The sequence below is a fragment of the Cavia porcellus genome, unplaced genomic scaffold, assembly GCF_034190915.1.
Source record: "Cavia porcellus strain 051 isolate PalLab524CR breed Dunkin Hartley unplaced genomic scaffold, mCavPor4.1 scaffold_2, whole genome shotgun sequence".
Lineage (NCBI taxonomy): Eukaryota > Metazoa > Chordata > Mammalia > Rodentia > Caviidae > Cavia > Cavia porcellus.
This window is the reverse complement of record NW_026947485.1, coordinates 53901220-53924668: the sequence shown is the minus strand read 5'-3', so window position 1 is coordinate 53924668 and position 23449 is coordinate 53901220.

Genomic DNA, 23449 nt, shown 5'->3' with positions numbered 1-23449 from the left:
CTCAGGTGATCTCAGGTGTGCAGCAAAGTTACATTACAGTACTGAGTGCATTGCAGTTGGCTTTGCTTGACTGATTTTTTGATACTGTAAATTGAACTCATGACCTCATGCTTGTCAGGCCTGCACTGTGCTGCTGAGCTGTAGCCTCAGCCCTGATTCTTTTATTAATTTATTTTCTTTCTAATTTTTAATCATTGAGTTGTCCAAGAGACACGAATTCACTACATACTGAATATGTACTTGTGGTACTGTAAAGTTGAGGATTTGTCAGTTCGTGGGTCCATATTTATGACTTCATTCATTCACATACATACAGTGAGTACACTAAATTCCCAGGGCTGAAAACTGAAGAGAGAGGACAGATTTATTTTCACAAAAGGCAGTTATATTTTCTGAAAGGGGTAATGTGGGAGTGTTTACATCTATGTAATTATGTATTACAAAGGAGCAGTTTACTTTTTCACCTGCTGTCAATGTGCAATAAAAACGAAGCCCTGACCTGGCATTAGGCAAGGAGATCAATGTTAATGAATGCGAGAGTGGCTCACTGTTTTGCAGAAACTTCTGAGGGTAGATGCCAGAACCTAAAGGGCTACAGGAGAAAGGTGATGGAGACAGGAGATGGAGAATATGCTTGGGAGCGTTTGTATATTAAATAAAGGGATAGAGTGGGGGATAGGCAATAAGCAAGAAGAATATGGATTCGAGAAGGGTTTTGTTTCTAAAAGGGTGGAATTTGAACATATTCAGATGAAGATGTGGAAGAATACACTGAAAAGGATCAAATACGTTTCGGTCCGCGCGTGGAAGAAGGGGAATTTCCAGAGACCTGGCGGAAAGATTGCTTTGAGTGGGAAGAGGCAACTCTCCATAGTGACAGAAGAAAAAAAACAAAAATGGTCATAGATACAAATTGTTTTTCTAGGTTAGTGGGAAAATATTGGGGGAATTTCAAGCTGATGACTCATCTTTGCTGTAAGGTTGGAGGCACAGTCATCTGTCGAGGAAAAGATGAGAAAGAATAGAGCCAGTAATCAGTAGCTTAAGAGTCGTAATACCAGCAAGCATTTATGAACTGTATATTTGACATCATTTGCTGTGCAGTTTTACATGTACTCGTTCTGCTAATCCTGAGAAACAGCCTATGGCCTAACTATTATTAGTACTCTCATTTTCGGTGAGGGTAAAGATAGACTTTAAGTAGTCTTAAATGAAAGGGAAATAAACTGACATTGATCTTGTTGAGGTCAGAGACTATCAAATCATAAAAGCACTAAAATAGTCTCACATATTCACAACAGCATGTAAATAAACTTAAAGCAACTATGATGACTATGAGTTGAAAATAGGTATTAATACATTGTGTTAAAATTACACATTTATGTATCTATTTCCCCATACAAGTCTATGGATTTTAACCACCATATTACTCTTACGCTTGTAATATCTCAGGCTTACAGTAAATGCTTAAAATGATCTGTTATGTTTGATAGTATCAATATTATGAATATAGGCAACTACTCTGAAGAGAGTAAGATCCACTATGATATCCATACCGGTTTGACTATTACCCTATTTTGAAGTCTTATAATGTCTCCAATGTTTGTTTTTACTCTGTTGTTTTGTTCTGTACTGCTATGCTCAATTTTCTTGTATTTGATGATATGGGCCATCCAATTGAAGACAACAAGAGACAGCATGATAACCATTGTAGATCACCTTGTACTGTGGTTCTAAATAATGTATTATGTGCATCCTTTTGTTTTGAATGACCCCATTTTTTTCTCATAAAAAAAGATTATACTAATTTAAGCTAGAATCAACCCTTGTTTTCCAGACTCATCAAGGACTGTCTTTTCTAGGATAAATCCTCAAAATATTCCAACTTCTACATGAATGAATTTGTTTGGAATTTTTTCAACTTTTGTTAAGCTTAACTTTGTTATTAGTTAATTATTTAACATGTACTGTCTATGAGTGAATGCACATTTCAGCTATTACTGAGAAAAAAGAGTGCAACATGAAAATTATAGTTTTGATAGTACTTTTTCTTATCAAGTAAGAAAATATTGTTTTTGAAAATTATTACAATTTCAGTAAGTTTCTCTCAAACATATAGACTTTTTATCAATTTCTTTCATGAAATGATATGGTATGAAATGTTGTTTGTGGCAGGATTAATTTAGCTATCAGAGCAAATGTTTAGGTTAGATCTGGCACCTTCTAAAGTTCAGTAATCATTTTTTCTTTCCCTTCTCTGTTGGTTAATATTTGCATATAAAAAAGAAAGCAGCTATAATATTAGCATACCCAAAACAGAAAGAACCAAGATCTTAAATTTAACCCAGTGAAATCTATGTCTGACTTCTGACCACCAGAACTGCAAGTTAATAAAGTTTTGTTTGAGCCACCTGTTTGTAGCAAAATACTGTAGTAATAATAGAAAATTAATAAAGGGAACTGTATATTTAAGTTATGAACTGAGACAATTAATATTAGCTAGTAAAACTTGATCATTTCATATGGCTGAGGATGTTAACTTGGTAAACTATCATGGCTGGTTCAATTTTAACTTTCACAGATCCACTTTTCCCTGATTAAGCCATTGAGTTTATGGTTTGTGGAAAATTATCAGATGTAAATTTCCAGCAGATATTTATATACTTAGACATGAAAAGAAAAACTCAGAGGAAAGGTCAGCTTATTTAAAATGAAAAAATGGAAACAAAGCTTTTGTAAATAAGTAGGGAAGAGAGATTGAAGGGAGGGTTAAGAATGAGAAAAGAAAAACAGAATCATGTTATACCATATGCAGGTACAAATTCCCTATAATGAGTGTGATCATTATGTATACCTAAAATACACTAATATATGTAATTAATTAAAAAAAAAACAAAGCTACAACACAGTAGTCTAGTTAAACTAACTGTCCCACAAAATACTGCAAGCTAAATGTCGATTTTTTTTCCTGGTAATATAATGATAACATTATTTACTTAGTAATTGCAATTATATATTTCATTTCACTGTACATCATCAATATAAAGGAAATATTATGCCCATTTCACAGACAAATTTTAAATAAACAGGCCCCTGTTAGAGAAGTAGGAATATTTGAACCTGAGACCTGTGTTCTTCTGTGAAAGCTCTAGGAAGCCACTTTCGGAATACCCAGGCTCATCATCTTCCAATCTTTAAAATTCACCGTGCATACCTGTGTTTTTGCATAAAAATGACTCAAGCTTGATTTTTGCTTTGTTTTGCTTTATAGAATATGACCTATTCTGAAAGATAGTGCCCATCTTGAAGTCTGTGATTTGGACTTTGAATTAAAAAGGATGTCGCAGAACAAAATAGTCCTCTGTGTCCCAGATTCTATCAAAAGGGACAACCTTCAAGAGTTTAAAATTTGGAAGCAGCAAGACTTTTCTTCAGGCCTTACCATGGCATGTAATAATTTAGGTACAAACCAGATATTTAATTAATTTTAAAAAAATTTTATTGAATTTAAGTCAGAATGTATCATTAGTTAATAGCTTTATGCATCTGATATAGTGGGTAGAGTTTAAATAATTGATCATTCGTACAAAATTGGTTAATATTTGGTACAAAGACTAGACTTCTTGGTAAGGTAAACTATATTGAATATTCCACTGATGGGCAGTGTTTCTTCCTAACAGTGCCCCACTGTGGGACATTGTCTTCTCTATGGAGAGGTCAGTGTTGCAGAATGGCTGATCATACACACTCCTAATCTTTATTTGTCCCTTATGGAAATCTAGAAAACAGTAGTCCTCTGCCAGCTAATTAAACACTCAGAGCAGCTGGCACTCTTAAAGCAGAGGACCCACTGAGAGAGAGTCCCCTCAGGACCTTTTTCATTCCGATTCACTGAGAATTAGCTTTGGAATTCCTTGGATTGCTGGACCACTTTCTCTGAGCAGAAATCGAGTGGCAACACTGTCTGTCTCTTCAAGGGGTCAGGCTAGAACGCCAGCAGAAGAGTGGTTTACATCATGCTAATTGAAGGCAAAAAGAAAAGGGCTTCTCACTAAGTATCAGCCAAGGGGTTCCGGGTCAAGAAGAAGGAGATACGAATGTGGCTGGCCACAGCTTGCAGTATATTCAGTCCTCCATCACTGGCACTGGATGAGGTCAAACTTCAGGGATGCCTTAGGGAACAAAATGGGGAAAATACTACCATGGGGAGACATCTGCACCAGGACAGAAGGAAGCCTTTATAGATCTTCAGTGCCTGTATTCTTCATAATACATACTTAGCTCCAAAAATCAGTATCTAGTCTCTTCCCTCTCCCAAACCTGCCATGACCACTTCTGGCTATCATTTGTGATTATCAGAACAGCAGAGGTCTCTGAGAAGCCTGAAAAGTTGTTTCAAGGTTAAGCTAAACTCAGTCTAACCCTTCTTTGAACAGCCCTTGCTTTCATAACGTGAAGAGGTGTTTCTCTCCTATTTACTGGTGTCAACTTATTGAAAGAGAGATTTTTGCACTAAGCGGTCATCCCTAAACTTTCTGACCAGTCTATTTATAGTGAGGCTACAAAACATTATTATAGTTATACCTCAAATTTGCCAGTATTTCTGAGAGAGTTTTTCATTGGTCAGAGATCATGTTAACTGTTATATCTGGAGTCATCTGGAAAAATTGTTAAGATAACTAAGTGGGGACCCTTTGGGCTTGGAAAAAACTGCTATGCAAGACTCCCCTCACTGAATAAAATGGTAGCTGCCTGAAATAAATTCACTCCATTTTTATTCTTTGATGAAATTTCCAGTAGTTTTCTTTTTTTAAAAACTTACAGGGGACACATCATAAAACAAAACAAAACAAACACACACACAACAAAGAAAAAGAAAAGAACCCCCCCAACAAATCATAGTTATATATATTATTGTAATACATTTACATTGTCTGTTATCAAAAGTTTAAGTTCTCTATAGGTAAAACATGTAGTTTTCTTAAAATATTAAACTTTTATTATAAGATACAGACAAAGAAGAACCACCTGCCTAACACACAGGAGAGATTTATCTCTCCGGGCCAACACATATCATGATGTACAGTGGACATCGTGATCTCAACATAGAATGCTTAGGATTTATCTCCTGAGCCAGCCATTTCACTAGCTCAGCATGACTGTCCTCCAATTATATCTATTTTGTAAAAAACAAACAAACAAATAAAAAGGGTAAATGTCCTCAATGCCCTATGGCTCTCTTTCCTTTAACAGATTGTCCTTACTTCTACAGGTCATACCATGTAGCTTTAGCACTGTTACAGAAAGACAAATTCTCGAACTTGGTTTTGTAGTAAGGGGAGATAGTAAATTTGTATCTCTTCTCTGGATAAGGTATTCTATGCTAAAATAAAAGTTTAAATATACTTTAGGAAAGAAATTCATGTTCTCACCTAATATTGTCTACATTATTATAATGCCAAAATGTTATGTTTTGTTCTTGATTTCAAACTCTCTTGGTGAAAATATTGTCTTTGTTATTTATACTGTTCTATAAAATTTGACTTTTTAAGCAATCATGGTTGCTCTCATTTTAATACTGGTATAACTGATCTGTGTGTTCAATAGCTATCACTCTTAGACTAAAGCTAAATATGTAACTGGCCTAAGGGATAAACCAATAGCCCTCTATGGTCAATAAATGCCCAGGGCATGAAAGAATCTCTCTAAAGGATTCTGTAACTCTGGTGAGTCACTCAACCTCATAACGAGGCAGATTCTTAGACACTAAAGGACAAGATTCAACCAATGTACATTGTGGCCAAAGGAGTTATCAGAGGAAAAGCATCTCCCATGCTTCCAAGGGAAGCCACATGGTCACACTGGACCATGACTCCTGGTATATGCCACTGACAGAGGAGCTAAGTGTTCCAAAAGTAGCCCTTAGAGAGCCTTAACTGGCCTTAATATGATACAAAGTTAATTCTAATTAATATAGGTCTTACTTAAAATTGGTTTTAAACTCTAGCAAGACATCCAACCAACAAGATATATAAAAATATTAATAGTAATGTTAGATAAATATACAAATGGATTTCAAGTCCTAGATATGACTTCTGCCAACAATCTCCAGTGATCTCTATAACTTCTCACTATTGTGGGTCTATAAAGCTACAATAACAGCTATAAAAGTTTGCTAAAAAGTCTTTTAATTACTTAGCTAAGATTGTCTTATAAAAACAGAGACTTCAGTATTCTTAGGCCAAAAACTTACATGTTTCCAAATAAAATTTATTATCTTTAAATGTCACATCAGATAAAAAAATGATCCTCAAAATATCAAACTTTCAATCACTTAACTGCCAGAAGAGAGAAAGCACATCTATTCCTAAAAGAAAATAGTCCTTTTATGTCAATCAGTCTGGGATAGTGATAGATATCACATAAAAACTTCTCAACCATCCTTCAAGGCTCCACCAGAAATGATTTGAGTCACAGGAATCTGGGTCAGGGATCTAGAATTGAGTGTCTTGCTCAAATTTGTTTCTACTCAAAGTGACAGTTTTTAAAATATAAATGGTGATGTGGACAGACTCTCTGATAAGCACTATTCCTTAGCTTCTATTCTAGAACTGCAGATCACCTTGTTTTGGAAGGCTCCAGGCGCTCAGTAGCAAATGCTTTCATCAGGAAGTACCTTGAGCTGACCATATTAATGTTTTTGGTTGGATCATTGAACACAACTGTTTGCAGTCTCACTGTTTGAATGTCCACTTTGTATGCTTTGATACTGTGATTTGAGCTACTATCTCTAAGATGATAATATGTAATCTATTAACTGGTGATTTCTTACTGTTTTTTTTTTTTGGTTTTTTTTTTTTTTGTAGCTCTGAATTACTTGTACCCTCACACTGCTTTGTTTTGTTTTGTGTTTTTTTCTTTTTCCTTTTAAATCAAATTAAAAAAAAAAAAAAAAAAAGGAAGTACCTTGAAAGACCGTTCGGGGCCATGCAACCTGACTGCAGTCATTATCACCACCTCGGAGGAGTGAGAAGTTAGGTAGATGTGTACAGGTACTACACAGTTAAGTGTGCGGGAAATAAACTAAAAGTCAGGACTTACGTGAGTTAACTATAGGGTCCCCAAAATTAATTTAAGCAAACTGACTATCAGGTCCAAATGGAATGCAAAGGACAAAAAAGAGGTCCTAAAAAAATGAGAACAACCTTGGAGGAAGTGGAATGCAAATGAAGCAACTTGCTTCCTGGGCATCTAAGGCCTTCTTGCATCCAGGAACATCTTTGATTTCTGTCACAATCACCCACCTCAAAAAATGTATAAAAGGTTAATGGAATTAAGCATCTACGCTGTCCACCTTAAAAAACTCCCAGCTGAAAAGCAGAAAGCGTTTCCTTTTATTGTTTCTATTAAACACACATTTGATCATTCACTACCAATTGCTGCTTGATGTTATGTCTGCTTCAGTTTCAATCTTTGTTACCCCCTAAACAAGGACCCTGATCACAAGTTGAGAGGGAGCTTACTATTCTAATGCTTATCTGTGGTTGAGGGTTATTCATACAGCTTTTGGTGAAGTCAGTTAATTAGTAATTGAACTAGGGGAGATAGGAATTGGCGAAGTTCATAAAATAAATGAAAAAATGTGATTATAGAAGTTAGACTACACTTTTAGAACATATAATAAATGATTCCTTTGTGGTCTACATTTGTGTTTTGCCCAACTCCAATTTCTTTTAAAATAGATGCATAGGCCTACAAAACAGGGATTTTTTATTTCATAATCTCAAAGACTAGACGCAATTGCGGAATTATGTTATGAGACTCATGCATTAAGATTTTGTAGTTGCCAGAATTCTAAGATAACTCTTGCAACAGAGTACATGCACCTCCTCCTAGTCACTCAGACACTAATCTAGGTGTTGCTGTGAAAATTTTTCAGATGTGATTAGAAAACTCAAAAAAAGTTCTTTAAAGTAAAGTTGTTGTTTGTTTGTCTCTTTTTTTTCTTTTCTGTGTTTCTTTTTCTCTTGAAAATTAAAAATTAAAAGAGAAGACTACAGAAATAATAATAAAATGAAATAGAGAGGTTATGATCAGTGGGTACAATTGCATGAGTCCTTAAAAGAAGATGGGCTCTTTCTGTAATGGAACTGTTGCCCTCAGAGGGATTTGATGCATGCAAAATTCTCCATTTCTGGTTTTTAGGATGAAGGGAACTATGTAGCTGTGAATGGTGAGGAGTTTCTAGCAGCTAAGAGTGACTGCTAGATTACAGCCAACAAGAACACAAGGGCCTCAGCCCCATAATTGGAAGAAACTCGATTTTGACAAGTTTGAATGAACTTGGAAGTGAATTCTGTAGATAAATCCCAGCCTGACTGACACTGTGATTATGAATGCCTGTACTTCAAGCACTGGACTTTTGACCCACAGAAAAATTTAAGTGCTGTTGTTTCAGGTTGCCAAGTTTCTGATAGTTATACAACAACAAAAACTAGTACAGATTTTTAAAAACAGGGAAAAATCTCAATCTTTGCTGCCTGTGATGATTCTTAAATATTTATGCTACAGAAAACTGCAATTTTATATCTAGAATTTAATTCCTATTTTTAAATTATGTAATCACTACTGACTACTTAGAAATTTGGGAAGCAAATTCTTTATAGCTTTTAATATGTTTGTTTAACCTTATACGCAGGCCCCTGAATCCTAATCCCTTTGGTCTGTTAGCATATGGAAGTATATTCATCTTCTTGATTATTTTTCCTGATCTTTCAAAAATATGTTCCCTGATTTGCAGTGCTTAGACCTGAATGGGAATGAAATATGTAGACAAATCAGGATTTTATACAAAAATAAGGTAACTTTTTGATGTAAAGCAGCTAAGAGGCTTAAGTGATTATTTGAGATATAAGTGACATATTTTAGTATTGTGCTTCTAGTAAAATATGTCCTATCCATGTTGACTTTTTTCTATAGACTATAGAATGATTGTAATTCTATAATCTATAGATGATAGAATTCAAAATCTATAATTCACAAACTAGTATTTTAGTGTTCAAGTTTTAAAGAAAACACGAGCACATATGTATAATATATAATGAATGCAGTGGTCATGAAAAGTTGGTACACATACATCTGGCATTTTTACTTCTTTGATTTTCCCTTCTCCACTTTGTCTCCCATACCCTTCCACTCTTAGGCATCCTTCCTATCTCCAAAATGTCTACTTCCCTGTTTCCTATTACCTTTTATTTTTCTCTCCAAATTGTTAGGATTTTGGACTTCGCATATTTAACTGTCTGTGACTGACTTAGTTCCCTGATCATTAAGGTCTCAAGGTGCATCAGCTTTTCCTACAAATAACTCAAATTTGTTCTTTAGGCTGAGTTGTGTTCTATTATGTTTATGTACAATATATTCTTTATCCATTTTTCTGTTGATAGTCATATAGGACATTTCCAAGATTTAATTATTGTGTGTTTTTGCTGCCATAAACATGGCTATGCATTGCCACTTTAATATGTTATCTTTGTTTCCTTTTGGGGTATAGACGGTTTGAATAGGATTTACATTATTCAGGTTTTTTAAATCACAATATTGATTTCCATGATGATTGTACGAGTTTATAGTCCCTCCAACAGTATAAAAGGCTTCCCTTTCTGCACAATTTCACCACTAACCAACATTTTACAACCAATATTTGTTGTTATTTGAGTTCTTGAAGATGGCTGTTCTTTGTGCATTAAGATTGAATCAGTACCATTGATTTGCGTTTCTCCAATGGCCAATGACACTAAATATTTTTTCATGTGTTTCTTTTTTAACCATTTGTCTTAACTATTCTGAGAAAGTATTAGTTTCACTTGTCCATGTTTTTGATTTGGTGATTTTTTTTTGGGGGGGGAGGTCTAATTTTTGAGGTCTTTATATATTTTGGATATTCATTCTCTTTGTCTGAGGAGTAGCTGCCAACTTTTTTCCCAATCTGTACATTGTCTCCTCATTCTGTTAGGAGTTTCCCCTGTTGTTTTGAAGTTTTTAATTTGACAAAATCCTATTTGTGGATGATATTATTTCTTGTGCAATTGTGTCTTTGTTCAGAAAGTCCTGTCTTTAAGATCACATCTTCAAGAGTGTTGCCTTTTTTATCATTTAGCAAATTTAGTGTTCCTGTTGTAATATGTAGGTATTTGCTCTATTTTGGTTTGATTTTAGTATGCAATTCAAGATAGTAGTCTGAATTTATTCTTCTGCATGTGAATATCCAATTTTTCAAGCATCATTTTTTAAAGAGAGTTTTCTCCAGCATATGTCTTGATTTTTTGTCGAAGTTCAGATGTCTGAATATGTCTTGAGTTATTTCTGCATTTTCTGTTCTGTTTTACTGATTTGCACATTTATTTTTGCACCAGTACCATGTTGTTTTTATCATTGTAGCTTTGTAAGCTAACTTAAAACCTGGGCTTGTGTAGTCTCCTTTTAAAAAAATGCAACAAACAATATATCAATGTAATTAAAAAAGAAAATGTAAAATCACAATTTATAGCACCAAAATTCAGTAAATTTTAAGACACTACTTCAAAAACTTGTTTTCCAATGAATAGAAGAAATGAAATTTCTATACCCATATGAAATATTAAAATGGAGAAAATATAAAAACTATTATGAATAGGTCAATAATATACAATAAAATACATATAATAATAAAAACTCTACCAACAAAGAAAAGTCAAAAATCTGATGGATTGACAAAGAATACTACAAGAAAGCCAGAGATTTAGCTCAGTGGCATAAGTGCCTACCCGGCAAGTACAAGGTGAATTTGATCTTTGGACAAAAAATAAAAAATACCACAAGAACTTAAGGAAAGATATAACAGAAATACTTCTCAAAAACTTCAGTGAAATTGAGAGAAAAATGACTCATCACCCTGGTACCATAAAAAACAACAGAAACTAAATGACAGTTCCTTTAATGAGCATAGACGCAAAAATCTTCAACAAAATACGGTAAAATCCTTTTAATTTTGTAAATATTGTGACAAAGGACATATTGCCATTATTCCTCCTTAAGATACACCCTTTGCTTTGAACACACTTATCCCAATATCCTTGCCACTTTCTGAAGCAATTCCTGAAGTCTTCTATCCTGAGTTTTTATATGAATGAATTATATCAATATTAATAAAATATTGATGAGTGGTCCTGCTCAATGCCATCCAACAAGACAGGCCCACAAAAGCATTACAGCATACACCTTTTTCACCATATGTGGCACAGTGCAACTTCTCTTTCCTAAAGTCAAAAAGACCATGAAAAGTAAGCATTTTCCATCAGTTAAAGACATTAAGATATCTTTAACAGTGTTACTAAAGACACTTACATAAAAAGAATTTCCAAAATCTGTACCAGATAGTGGCCAGAATGAAAGGGTAAGTGTGTTCAAAGTTAGTGCAAATATTTTGAGAGTGGTAAATGGTAATATGGCCTTTATTGCAATAAATACCTTTAAAATTTAAATATATATTATATTTTTATCATGTCTTATACATGTTTTAGTCTGTCACTCAAGCTTTTGTTTAATGTTAACTTGTTAATTATTTTAGTTTGTTATTAGCCATAAAACACTATTTTAAATTCTTCGTCTTTCTTGTCTGATATATATTTTATTCTTAACAATTATTTCTTTTATTTTTTCACATTATAATGTGAGCCTAGAGAGTCTAAGAGTTTTTTCTCTTACTTAATCCATAGTTTTATACTTAGAACAGGTTTGGCTCATAGCAGGCACTGAATAAAAAAATTAATGAATTAACTGATGAGTCTTTGAACCAATAGGGCTATTTAAAGCTTTAAGGAATATCTTATTTTAATATTTTACAGATCATATTTTCCTTTGAAATATATTTAAGCATCCTTGAATTGGGCGCAGGTTACTGAAACATCAAAATGTCATAAAAATAACCAAATATTTTTCTAGTAACTAACCAACAAGTTGTACTCTCTTGCTGAGCATATTGCCTAAGTCAATACCACATAGTTCTTTTGCTGCAACTGTCTACATTGGCTCTGCCAGAAAGTGTTAACATATCTTGAGACTGTCCCATTCTTTTTTTTTTTTTTTTTTTTTTTTGAAAAGAATAAAATCAAACAAGAAAAAAAAAAGCAATTTGGGGTCATTCACAACAAAAGGATGGACCTAGTACATGATTTAAAACCATAATATAAGGTGATCTACAATGGTTACCATGATGTCTCCTGTTATCTTCAATAGAATTGCTCATATAATCAGGCACAATAAAATTGAACATAGCAGTACAGAACAAAATCAATAAAAACAAAATATTAGAGACATTATATAATTTCAAAAGAGTGTAATAGTCAAATCAGTATGGGTATCATAGTGAATCTTATTGTCTTCAGAGTAGTTGTCTATACTCTCAGACTTGCTACTATAAAATGTAACAGATTTTAATAAAATCAGTCAAGACAAGGCAGTGAAAGCAATACAGGGTTTCAGATTAAGTTAATAGGAAATTAAAAATGGTTACCATAGTGTATCCTGCTATCTTTGGAATACCTGTCCATGCCCTAAAATCTAGTACAAGTTAGGCAAACTGGAACAGAATATAACCAAACTAAACAGAGCAATAAAAACAATATTGGTTTCAAATCATGATACAAGATTAACGATGTCCTCTGCTTTCCTTTTTTAGACATTTCTCTCCTTTTACTTTCACAGGGTAACTGTACATTTTTGTCCCACTAATCCTTTAGTTTTTAGATTAGGGAGGCAACCTGCTATTTACCTAAGTGCTTCTGAACCTTTTCATCCTTGAGCTTGGTCTCAAGTAATATCCATTTACCTACAAGGGGCTCGAGGCTTTCCTTCCTGATAGCTGAGAAATTTTCCACTGTATTTCCACTTATAATGTCATGAAGAGTTATGTCTTTTATAATGTGATGAGCTGATGGGTAAGCAACCCATATTTTTTCCTGTTCCCTGTCACATAGAGCATTGTTTTCTCATCTTTGAATTTCAGTCCAAAAACCTTCTTTCAGGTTAATTATATTTCTTATATAAAGATCTTGATAGCCCCTATCTCCTAATTCACTCTGCCTGTGTTTCTTTTTTTTAATGTATTGAGGCCATCCATGTTAGCAATTATGGCCAACCTTTTCTACCATGGTATTTTTCTGCCATTTGTTGTCATTTTTCCCCTTCGTTCCACTGTCTGCCCCATTCAGTGAGCCCCCTCTGTCACTGTTCCTGAAAATATGTTCTTTCTCTCTCTCTCTCTCTCCCTCTCTCTCTCTCTCTCTAGAATGTCCTTCAGTATTTTTTGTAAGTTGACTTGGTGGTCATGAACTCCCCCAGTTCCTCTTTGTCAAGGAAGCATCTTGTTTCTCCATTAATTTTGAGAGATAGTTTTGCAGGGTCCATCAATCTGGATTGGAAGTTATTTTCTTTGAGGGCTTGGAATACTTCCCTCCAAGCTCTTTTTGATTTAATGGTTTGTGTTGAGAAGTCTGTCATGATTCTGATGCGTTTTCTTTTATAGGTAATCTGTTTCCTTTCTCTGACAGCTTTTAATATTCTGTTATTGTGTTAAATTTCTGGATTTTGATCATTATATGTAATGGGTTGGATCTATTTTGGTTATAGCTGGCTGGAGTTCTGTATGCCTCATATATCTGAATATCATTTCCTTTTCCTATGCTTGGGAAGTTTCCTTTAATTATTTCTGTAAGTAGTCTTTGTATTTCATTTGTGCTTACCCCTGCTTCTACATTAACTTTTTTTATTCTTAAGTTATAGATTCTGTTGTCATCTTCTAGCCTTTGTATTCTTACTTCCTGGTTCCTTGATAATTTTTAAGAGATCTTTCCTTTCACAATCATATGACAGAGACCTGTCTTCAAGGTTTGATAGGCTATCTTTAGATTCTTTCAGGCAGTTTTGCCAGCTTTCAATGGAGTTTTTAATTTCCTGGTAATCTCTTTGAATCTGTTTCATGTATTCTAGAGTTTTTTATATTCTTCATTTAAGGTTTCTCTTCTTTTTCTATGCTCCTCCATTCTTTCATCTGTGTCTTCTTGTGAGGTGCTTAGCATTTCTTTTATTATCTTTCTTATATCTTCCTTTACTTGTACTAGTATTTCTGTTTTGAGTTCTTTTATAATGTCATGAAGATATTTCTTTATGTCAGTTGTTGTTTCTTCAGAAACTGCAGCTGTGAAATCCCCAATATCTTCTGTGTTTACCTCTCTTGGGCCAGTACTGTTTGAGTTGGAGGCTGAAGACTTCCTTTGGTTTCTTCCTCTTGCCATGTTTCTGTTTTCTTCCAGACAAGTGGATAGTGGGGGTCCCCAGCACTTCCTGTACTGGGTATGATTACTCTAAAGCACACTGGCTAGGGATTGCTGCCCTCCCCAGTCTGCTTGTGACCACTGAAGTACAAGCAGGGGTCATGCAGGCTGGCCCCTCCCTTCTGAGCTGGTCAATCACTGGGAATCTTCACCAAGTAAATGTGTGCTCCATAGATGGAGCTGGCTAGTGATAGCTTCAGAAGACCCTGTCCTTGGCTATTGGATCACACACAGGGGTGGGACTCAGTCCAAGCAATTCTCACCAATCTGCTCTGTGCTAGGAGTGGCTGACTGAAGCCACTGCAGTTCTGGTTCGGGGCTTATCCTGCCTTACTCCAAAATGTCACCTGGCCAGTTGCTCTCTCCCGTTGGAGGACTGAGATATCTGCACCCACTGTGAGCCTGTTCAGATCTCTGAGCTAGTTCTGTTCTCTGATCTGCCACTCCCCTCCATGACCCTGTCCACCCACAGAAGACTCACCAACTCCCAGCTTCACCATGATCATGTATCTTTGGATTTCAGCAGTATTTTATATACAGTGGGAGCAGCTCTGGTGAGAGTGTGTCTGGCTACAGCCTTCTGTCCACGTTTTTCTTTTTGTTTTATTTTTTTTCCCCTTTAGTTTCTTCCTGGGTTGAGAGGATCCATCTCCTTTCATTTGATCTTCTCTAGGATGCTTTATTCCAGCATCTAAGCTGTATTGATCTGCCATTTTCCCAGCTTCCTGTCTCATTCTTTAAAAAGTCTGCTTCTAAGTTTGTCCCTCTTGTGGTATCGGGAAACTCAGAGTTTAGAAGGGCTCTCATTACTCTATCTGATTATTTAACTGAGTGTGCAGATAGGATGGTTTATGCTACACACCTGCTTTCCTTCAGGCAGTCTAGAATGCCGTCTTAATCTATAAATTCTGGAATTGAGATTGTAAATTTCCCAGGTAGCCAATGTTTTCATGAATTTTCACAACTAATCCTTGCGGGTAATTAAACCTTTTCAAGAGAGGTCTCTAGGACTTCATGCTTGGTTTCCTCCAGATTCAACCTATGCATCTTTCTCATATATTTTTTTGCTTTGTATTCCCTCAGTGAAGTAAGCAGTAGCCAGAGTATGATTACATCCTTAGTCATGGTCATTTTGATTTTGGGGAAAACCCAGAAGTTTCATGTTTCCAGCAGGGAAATACACATACCCTTACTCAAGGCTGACGTTAGGTTCCAGGGATGCTTTCATCTGGACCTCAAAATCTCATCTTGCTTATGGCTTTAGTCTGTCACATCTGATTTGGTACAGAATTTACCATATGGAAACTCTGCATGCAATTTTTTGGCTTTTGCTCTCAGTACCTCAAGGATCCCAGTTTTTTAGTTCTCCATTTCTAAGAATATGACCTGGTTTTCAACTCATTTTTCACACCAGGATATACAATTTAAAATGTAAGCCATCACCTACCTTAACGTAACTTTCCTGGATTAGGTTTCCAGAGCAAGGACTGTAGCTCATTATGGAATGTTTGCCTATCAAGTGTGAGCTCTGAGTTCAATCCTCAGCATAAAGACAGACAGAAGGATAGAAAGGATAAGTTTTTATCCCCATTTGGTGACGTAGGTTGCAGTGATGATGATAGCTAAAACCACATGATAAAAAATATGAGTATAGGCAGGAAATGTTCATGGCATGCTGAGAGTTTAAGGTCAATCCAAGTTTCCAAGTCACCGTTTTTAAACTTTACCATTCTGTTAATATATCATTTGCTTGTGAGCTGAACTACATATCTTCTCAGATGGAGTTGTAGCAGACATGGTGGATACTCTTTCTCTAGATTAATGGAGCACATGTCCTCTCTACTGCTATCAGGCCCCTTTCATTCTGGACGAGTAGGTTTTCCTCCCCAAAGATATGTACCTGTTTTCAGAATGTTCCTTTTAGTCTTGTTTGTGCTATGCCAAACTGAAAGAGATAATTTTTTTTGTCTTTCTTTCTTTCTTTTTTTTTTTTTTTTTTGGTACTGGGGATCAACTCACGACTTAGCACTTGCCAAGCAGGTGCTTGTGTCGCTGAGCTAAATCCCCGGTCTGAAGAGATAATTTTTAGTCAGATTTTTATAGTACTAATTTAAATGTAAAAGCTATGATTAAAAAAAGTAGATCCTGCTTTATTAAGAATAAAATCAGATGACTAACTCCTTATTCTATATGAAACACAGGTAGACGTGGAGAATTGGTTGAGATCACTTTTACATAAATGTGTATTCAGATAGTGACTGGAACACACTTAGAAATGTTAAACTCAATTTTAAATCACAGTAAAATTTTCAGTGTTTATGAAGTTGTTTAGAAAGAGTTATTTTATTCATTCATCTATAAATGCTAGTTTTGATTGTCTAGATCACTTTTCATGCCTTCATTATCGGATTTTAACTTTTATATTGTAAGTCTTTCTCTAAATTTCAACCTTTAATTATTACTGGAACATTGATTTCTTGAAGCTTTAAGGCTACAATTGACCTTTACATTACCTATTAAGCAGAAGCTGGCTGTGATATCTAAGCCACAAAATAGACATGTGGCAAGTAAAAAGTTGAATATTGCATGATTTACATCATTCTTGTTTTATACAGTTCCTCACTTTTTATGTAGACTACTAAAATTCATACAACAGGAAAGCCTTAAATAAGGGTAATAACACTCATATTTTCCCCCTTTCAAGCTGAAAATATAGTTTTAAGACAAGGGCTCAATTATTTAAAACTCTACCACTGGGTACTTTTAGGATCAGTCTTGCTATACTGCTTAAACAAATGTAGAGTAGTAAATCACCATCTGGTAAATTGGAAAAGATATACTGTCAGTATGAATTACCCAAATTGCTAAATACATGAGACCATTTAAAGATCAATAGTACATAATTTTGTGTTTTTAAAATAGACTTAGTGGTAGACCTGAGGATTATATCACCTGTTTAAACAAGATAGCCTTACAAAATTGTAGAACCCAAGAAATATGGTGAGAAAAGGACTTTGAAGTACAGCTACTTGATCTGGTTTCACAGTATGAAGGAATGAGTCCCAGAGATATTTGTAGCTTCTCTCTCTCATGTATTAAAAGAAAGGTAACAGATCAGATCAGATTTTTGATTCTGTGCTTCCCACAGGAAGATGCTGTTGCAGAGCCATAAGAACTTTAGATAGAATTTGTAACAACCCTACTTTCTACCACAGAAACATTTGCAGCCATAGAATGATGGCTGCAAAGTGTACCATTATTGGAAAGAAAACAAAGCATAAATTTAAACATTTATGAGACAGAGTCAACTACTATATATTTGTTGACATGATGTAATAAATGTATAATATTGTGACATCAAAGAGTCCTTATGTTATCTGAAATATTCACAAATAAAATAAAAAGAAAATGTAAACAGATTTACCAAGCATTTTTGAGGAAGTTTTGCATTGTGCTTGACCGAAAACTTGGCAGTTGAGAGTTGCTTGCTTGCTGTGTAGACAGGGAAGCTGCTAACTCGGTGGGATCGAGTGCTCAGTTTCTGTATCAGACTCTGGGCAATTGACTGAAACTATTCAAGCTTACCTGTGTGTTAATTCATAGTGGGAAGCTTCATTTCCAAGGGTAGAAATAATTACGTCAGTGCTTTATTTTTGTAATATCGAATTACTTGGGAAATGGAAACCAGAAAGTTTCCTAATGAGCATGATGCCGGAGCCAAAGAAGTTGAGTAGATTGTGGGGAGGTTCATTCAGCAGCGGAACTGCCTGCAGCCTTCCTTTTTGCTTTATTCTACTTCATTCTATTCATAACAAGTTTTTTTTTTCTTTTGTAAAGATGCTTTCCTCTTCACAAACCCTCAAATGTATTGAAATGATTATTCTTCATATTCTCCTTGTTGGTTTTCAGGAATGTCAAGACCTCATGCTAGACAAATTTAACACAAATATTTTAAAGTTATATCACACTGGTCTTCTATAGTTCAGTCTTTATTCATGTAAATTGTACTTGGTGGATGCCTTGGCAAAAACTCTGTTTCCTAGGATGGTGTCCATATCCTGCTACCTCAAATGCCTGACATGAGGGAGACCAGAAGTCAGCAATTTATGACCCATACTGAATCTGACTGGAAGTTGGTATACTTTTAAATGGTTGGGGAAAAGATCAACAGAAAAAGAAGAGCTATGGTCTGTGAAAATTATATGAAGTTCAATTTTCAGCATCCATTAATAAAGTTTTCCTGGGACACATTTGACATGCTCACTTATGTCAGTAAAGACCATGTGGTTTACAAAGTTTGGCCCCTTCCCAAAAATCTTCAGACTATGCAGTAGACAATTTATATCTATTTAATAAATTAAAACTTCTTTGGAAGTAGTTTATTTTATAAAAACCTCTTTTGGAAACAGGTTATTTTAGCTAACCTCATTTAGATGTTGGCTAACAATTTCTAATTATGAGGAATGGATGTTATTCACTGTATCTGGAGGATTGCGTTATTTATTTTACTTCTTAATTCTCTTAATCAATGTTCATTATGTACTCACTATATGCAATTATAGCTTATTGTCTCAATCAGAGAAGTTAGGATAGTCAAATTCAGGTCCAAATTGTGGAGTTGATGACATAAAGGAAGTTTGCCTCTTGTAAATGCTATGGAGACAGCATTAAGAAGAAGAGCACACGGGTTTGACTCAGCGTGTTTTGAGTTTTACTGGCTGCCTCTCTGTAATTCCCAAATTCATGAATGAGTTTGTGTTCAGCTGTGCCTGCTTCTCATCTTTCACTGGTTAGATTATTGTTGGTGAGGTAGCATACAAAAAGTAAAGATGAAAAGGACACTTGTAATTTTAAAATTATACATTAAAACCCGCATCCTGAAACTTTAGAACACAAAGGTTACCCATGTTTAAAAGGCTTTCCCTTCCAAAAAACTCAGCAAACAATTCCTGAGGTTTTGAAAATCTAATAAGCCTGCAAATCAGAACCCATGCTTTTTACCTGGAAATTGCCTTCTGTCACAGATGTCTATCCTCCAAGAAGCTGCAATATTCATGGGCAGCATCTTTCAACTTGGAACATGTTGAAATGGTTTGCCTTCTAAAAGAGCCCATGAAATGGGTAATCAGAAAGACAGTCTGATTGCACATCTGAGCTCACTCATCTTGAAGACACCCTCACTACCATATGAATACACTCAGCTCCTGACAGTAACACATCTCACTCCAGCAGCATCCATGCTCCCCTGAGTGCCTCCTTCTGCCTAATCTATTTATGCCACACACTGACTTATCTTGAAAACATTTTTTTGTGAAGAAAGTCAGCAAGTCTACCGCCTACCTGATGGATAGGGTGACTTGAGGTCCCTCCTCGTCTCTTCTTTGGGGGCTTTTTTGGTCTGATGGCAGCAGGAAAAGCAGAAAGTGGAAGCAGAGATAAAATAGGCCTGACTTTCTGGCAAACAACAAGTCAGTCAAGCCCACAGATGTTCTTATGGAGCCTTATCAGCACTAAAAGTCAGTCAGGTTAACACATCCAGCAATCTTGAATATAGTCCAAGAAACTTTTAATACATGCTTATAGCAAGAAGGCCATGCACATGCAAGGTATGCATTCAGTATGGAAAAAATTCCAATTGTGTATTTACTTCTAAGGCTCTAAATTCCCAGCCAACTGGCAGTTTCTGCTTCTTTTTCTTTTCCTTCTAAATCTCAATCACTTCATATCTTTTCTTTGCTTAGAACTTTTCAATGGCTTCACATTTCATTTGTCGTATAATCTAGACTTCTAACTTTAGTCTATCTGCACAACACGAGCTGGGCCTTGTATGCCTGTTACTCTCATTCTCTCTCTTCAACTCATGTCCCTGTCCTGATCATCATTGCACATGACAGGCTCTTTCTAGCATCAAGGCTATAATGCAGTGTTCCCCTGGTGGAAGGGTTTTTCAGGCTCCTTCTCATTGTTTCTCATTATTTTGATTGGAGCCTAAATGCTGGCATTCATAGATGTCACCCCTTTCCTCTATTTCAAGGAGATGGAAAAGTTTTCCTTTTCTTGTTGCGAAGGAAAAGTTTTACTGGATGAGTTAAATGAGTCACAAAGACATATTCAAGATTATTGGAATAGGGGAGAAGACAGAACTTTACACACCTAAAGCCAAAAGTGGGAGACTGTTCCAGCACTGGAAGGAGCTGGTAGAAACTTGCTGGCCTCCACTAGAGGAAAGCTATCAACATGATTAGGCCATCTGTGCTTGCTCAATGTTGAAGTTAAGTTTCCACTGAGACAGAGACCATTGGAGTTGGATGATACCCAAACGGATGTGTGAATGGCAAACATTTGGGTGAAGTAAACCTGTACATCGTGGAATGTCTCAGCTCTGTCATGAAACCCTGATGAAATCATGATTGTAGAGCATTTTCATGATGTGAGAAGTTGTTACCAAGAAAAATCCTAAGCCATTGCTTTACTTGCTCTTAGTCAGCTTAGAAGTCTCTAATTTAGAGGTGATGTAATTTAGAGGTGATGTAACTGAGCAATATGTCAAGATCTTTCCCTTAGGGTTCCTCTGCTATTGATGATGACTCTGATATGTGGGTAATAACTGCTGTTAGGCTGCATGGGCGGTGAAGAGTCTCGTGATAACAGTTTATTGGGTTACTTCCAACTGACTAGCAGGCTGTTATTGCTGAAAACACTGACTCTTCATTTGAGCTTACAGAAATCTGATGAGTGACTAATGGATAAAAAGGCTGGTATTTCTGTCTTTATATGCATCTTTCCTCTTCTGTCTCAACCTTTGGATCAGAGCCTAATTTGGGTCAGTCTGCATGTTAGATATATTGTTGATTATTTAAAAAATGGTTTTGTCTAAGACTATGACACAGGATTCATTTGGCTTATTGCCCACTGGACCCAATATGTTTTTATTCTACCATACTCTTGTGTTTTTTTCAGCAGCTCAAGCCCAGAAAATCCTGTTGTACTATCCAAGGACTAAGATCTCTGTTCAACTCAATGACATCAGCTGTAAGACTGAATCAGCAGTTCCTGAGTGAAGTTGATCACATGTTAAGCTCTAATAACAAGATCATGATATTTTGCACAGGACAATAGTATCAGACAAACAAAACTTCAACAACCTCTAGGATAAATTAACTGTGACTACCTGTTGGCCTGTCTGTCACAAGAAGTATCTGTTGGAATAGTGTCCCAGCTAATAGAAATTATGTGACTTTAGCTCATCCCAGCAAAATATGCTGCCTTTGCTTTGAGAGGGCTCTTTGCTGTCTCCATTAGCTGAGACCCCCTCCAATTCCTGTAGGAGTGTGTGTGCTTGCAATATGTGGTTGGTCTCACTTCTATCATTAGAAAGAAATCTGTGGAATGTTCAGTTGATCGAGGCAAAAGTTATTGTGATATTGGTTACTATTAGGCTCCATTATACTCTAGTTATTTGCTTCATAACATTTGTAAAAGCAGTCTTTATTTATTTTATCACATTTGTTTTTCTGTCTGCTGGACTAGAATGTAAGAAGTGTGGGAGCAGGTACCCACTAAGTGAATGAGCATAGCACAGAGGTAAGAGCGCTTAGGGCCGAGGTACTTTTTCTTTCTTTCTGAAACAGGGTTTTGTTATACAGTTCAGACTGTCCTTGAACTCACTATGTAGCTCAGCCTGGCTTCAAACTTTTGGTATTTCTCTGGCCTTAGCTTCCCAAGTGCTGGAATTACTGGGGTATATCGCCCTACCTGGCTGGAGAGGTATTTTGCACATATAGATGATGCTAACCTTCAGACAGTGTCTGAGTTTCTCGTCTCGTAGGTGCCTGTGCCCACATGAGATATAAAAAATTGGAAGTGTACATTGGTGACTACCAAATAGTCTTACTGAAATGAGAAACAATAAATTAGATTTAAACTATGTTTGATAGGAAGAATAACATTATGTTTAATTGGTTCATATTGTTCCTCTGTATGCTGCTTCATATTCTTCTATAGCAGATTGCTGCTGAAATAAGATCTTGTATTTTTTTTTCTTGTATTTGTGGTAAACATGTGCCCATTCCAAGACTCAGAGATATTAGTGTAATCAAATATAGCTAAGAAAATTTCACCCTCCTAAGATACAATGTTATATTTAAGACCCCTGAAGAACTTGGGCACATTCCAGATTCATGAAATCCCCAAGGTATCAGGGTGACTTTCATAATTGAATTAAATAAATTATGACATCCAAGTTGTAATATATTCATCTTATGCAAATGCATCAGTAAAGAGCAAAATGCTACAGTACAGGAAAATCATGTTTTTCATGAAAAACAAGGATGACTCATTAGGCATCCTTCCCACAAAGTCTGTTTTTTTTGTCCTGAGAGCCAAGAAAATATGATCAGATTCCACTTTTGAAAAATTTACTTTATTAGAAAAACTGGTTCTGGATGACTGGTTCTTGAAAGCTGTGATAATCAACCAGAAAATGATGACAACCTTTGCTTAAGGTTAATTGTGCTCTCAATCGCCTTTAAAAGATCATGATTTTATGGTAATGATGTAAGTTAATGCTAAAAAATTTAGATCCCTTACAGTGAAGGGCTTTTTTTCTTACACGAAATATGTCAGTAAAGAATAAGTTGTTCTTTTAAGTTAAATAACTCTCATGCATCATATTTTGCTTTCTTAAACAAATAGTATATTTGACTGGGAAGTAGAATGTAATTTTTAAAATCTCAAAGTCCTTGATTTTTTAAAACCGAGAACATACAATCTTGTAATATATAAAGAATAGTCTTTTGCAGTCCTACAAATAATGTACTTCAAATGGTAAATGTGCACATTTCTCTGAGATATATTCAAGCATGTTTTTAATTTGTTAAGAGTTTTTTTCTTCTCTAAGTATCCCAACACAAATTCCTTAACTATTTTGGACTTTTTAGCTTTAATTTTTCTTTAAGCCTATTTGTTAGTGGATCTCACTGTCTTCCTTAATTTTAGGGCCCATATGGACATAGATTTTTTTTTGTGTGTATATTATCAGAATCAAAAACCACTTTTGGCAAGAGAGATCAAAATGT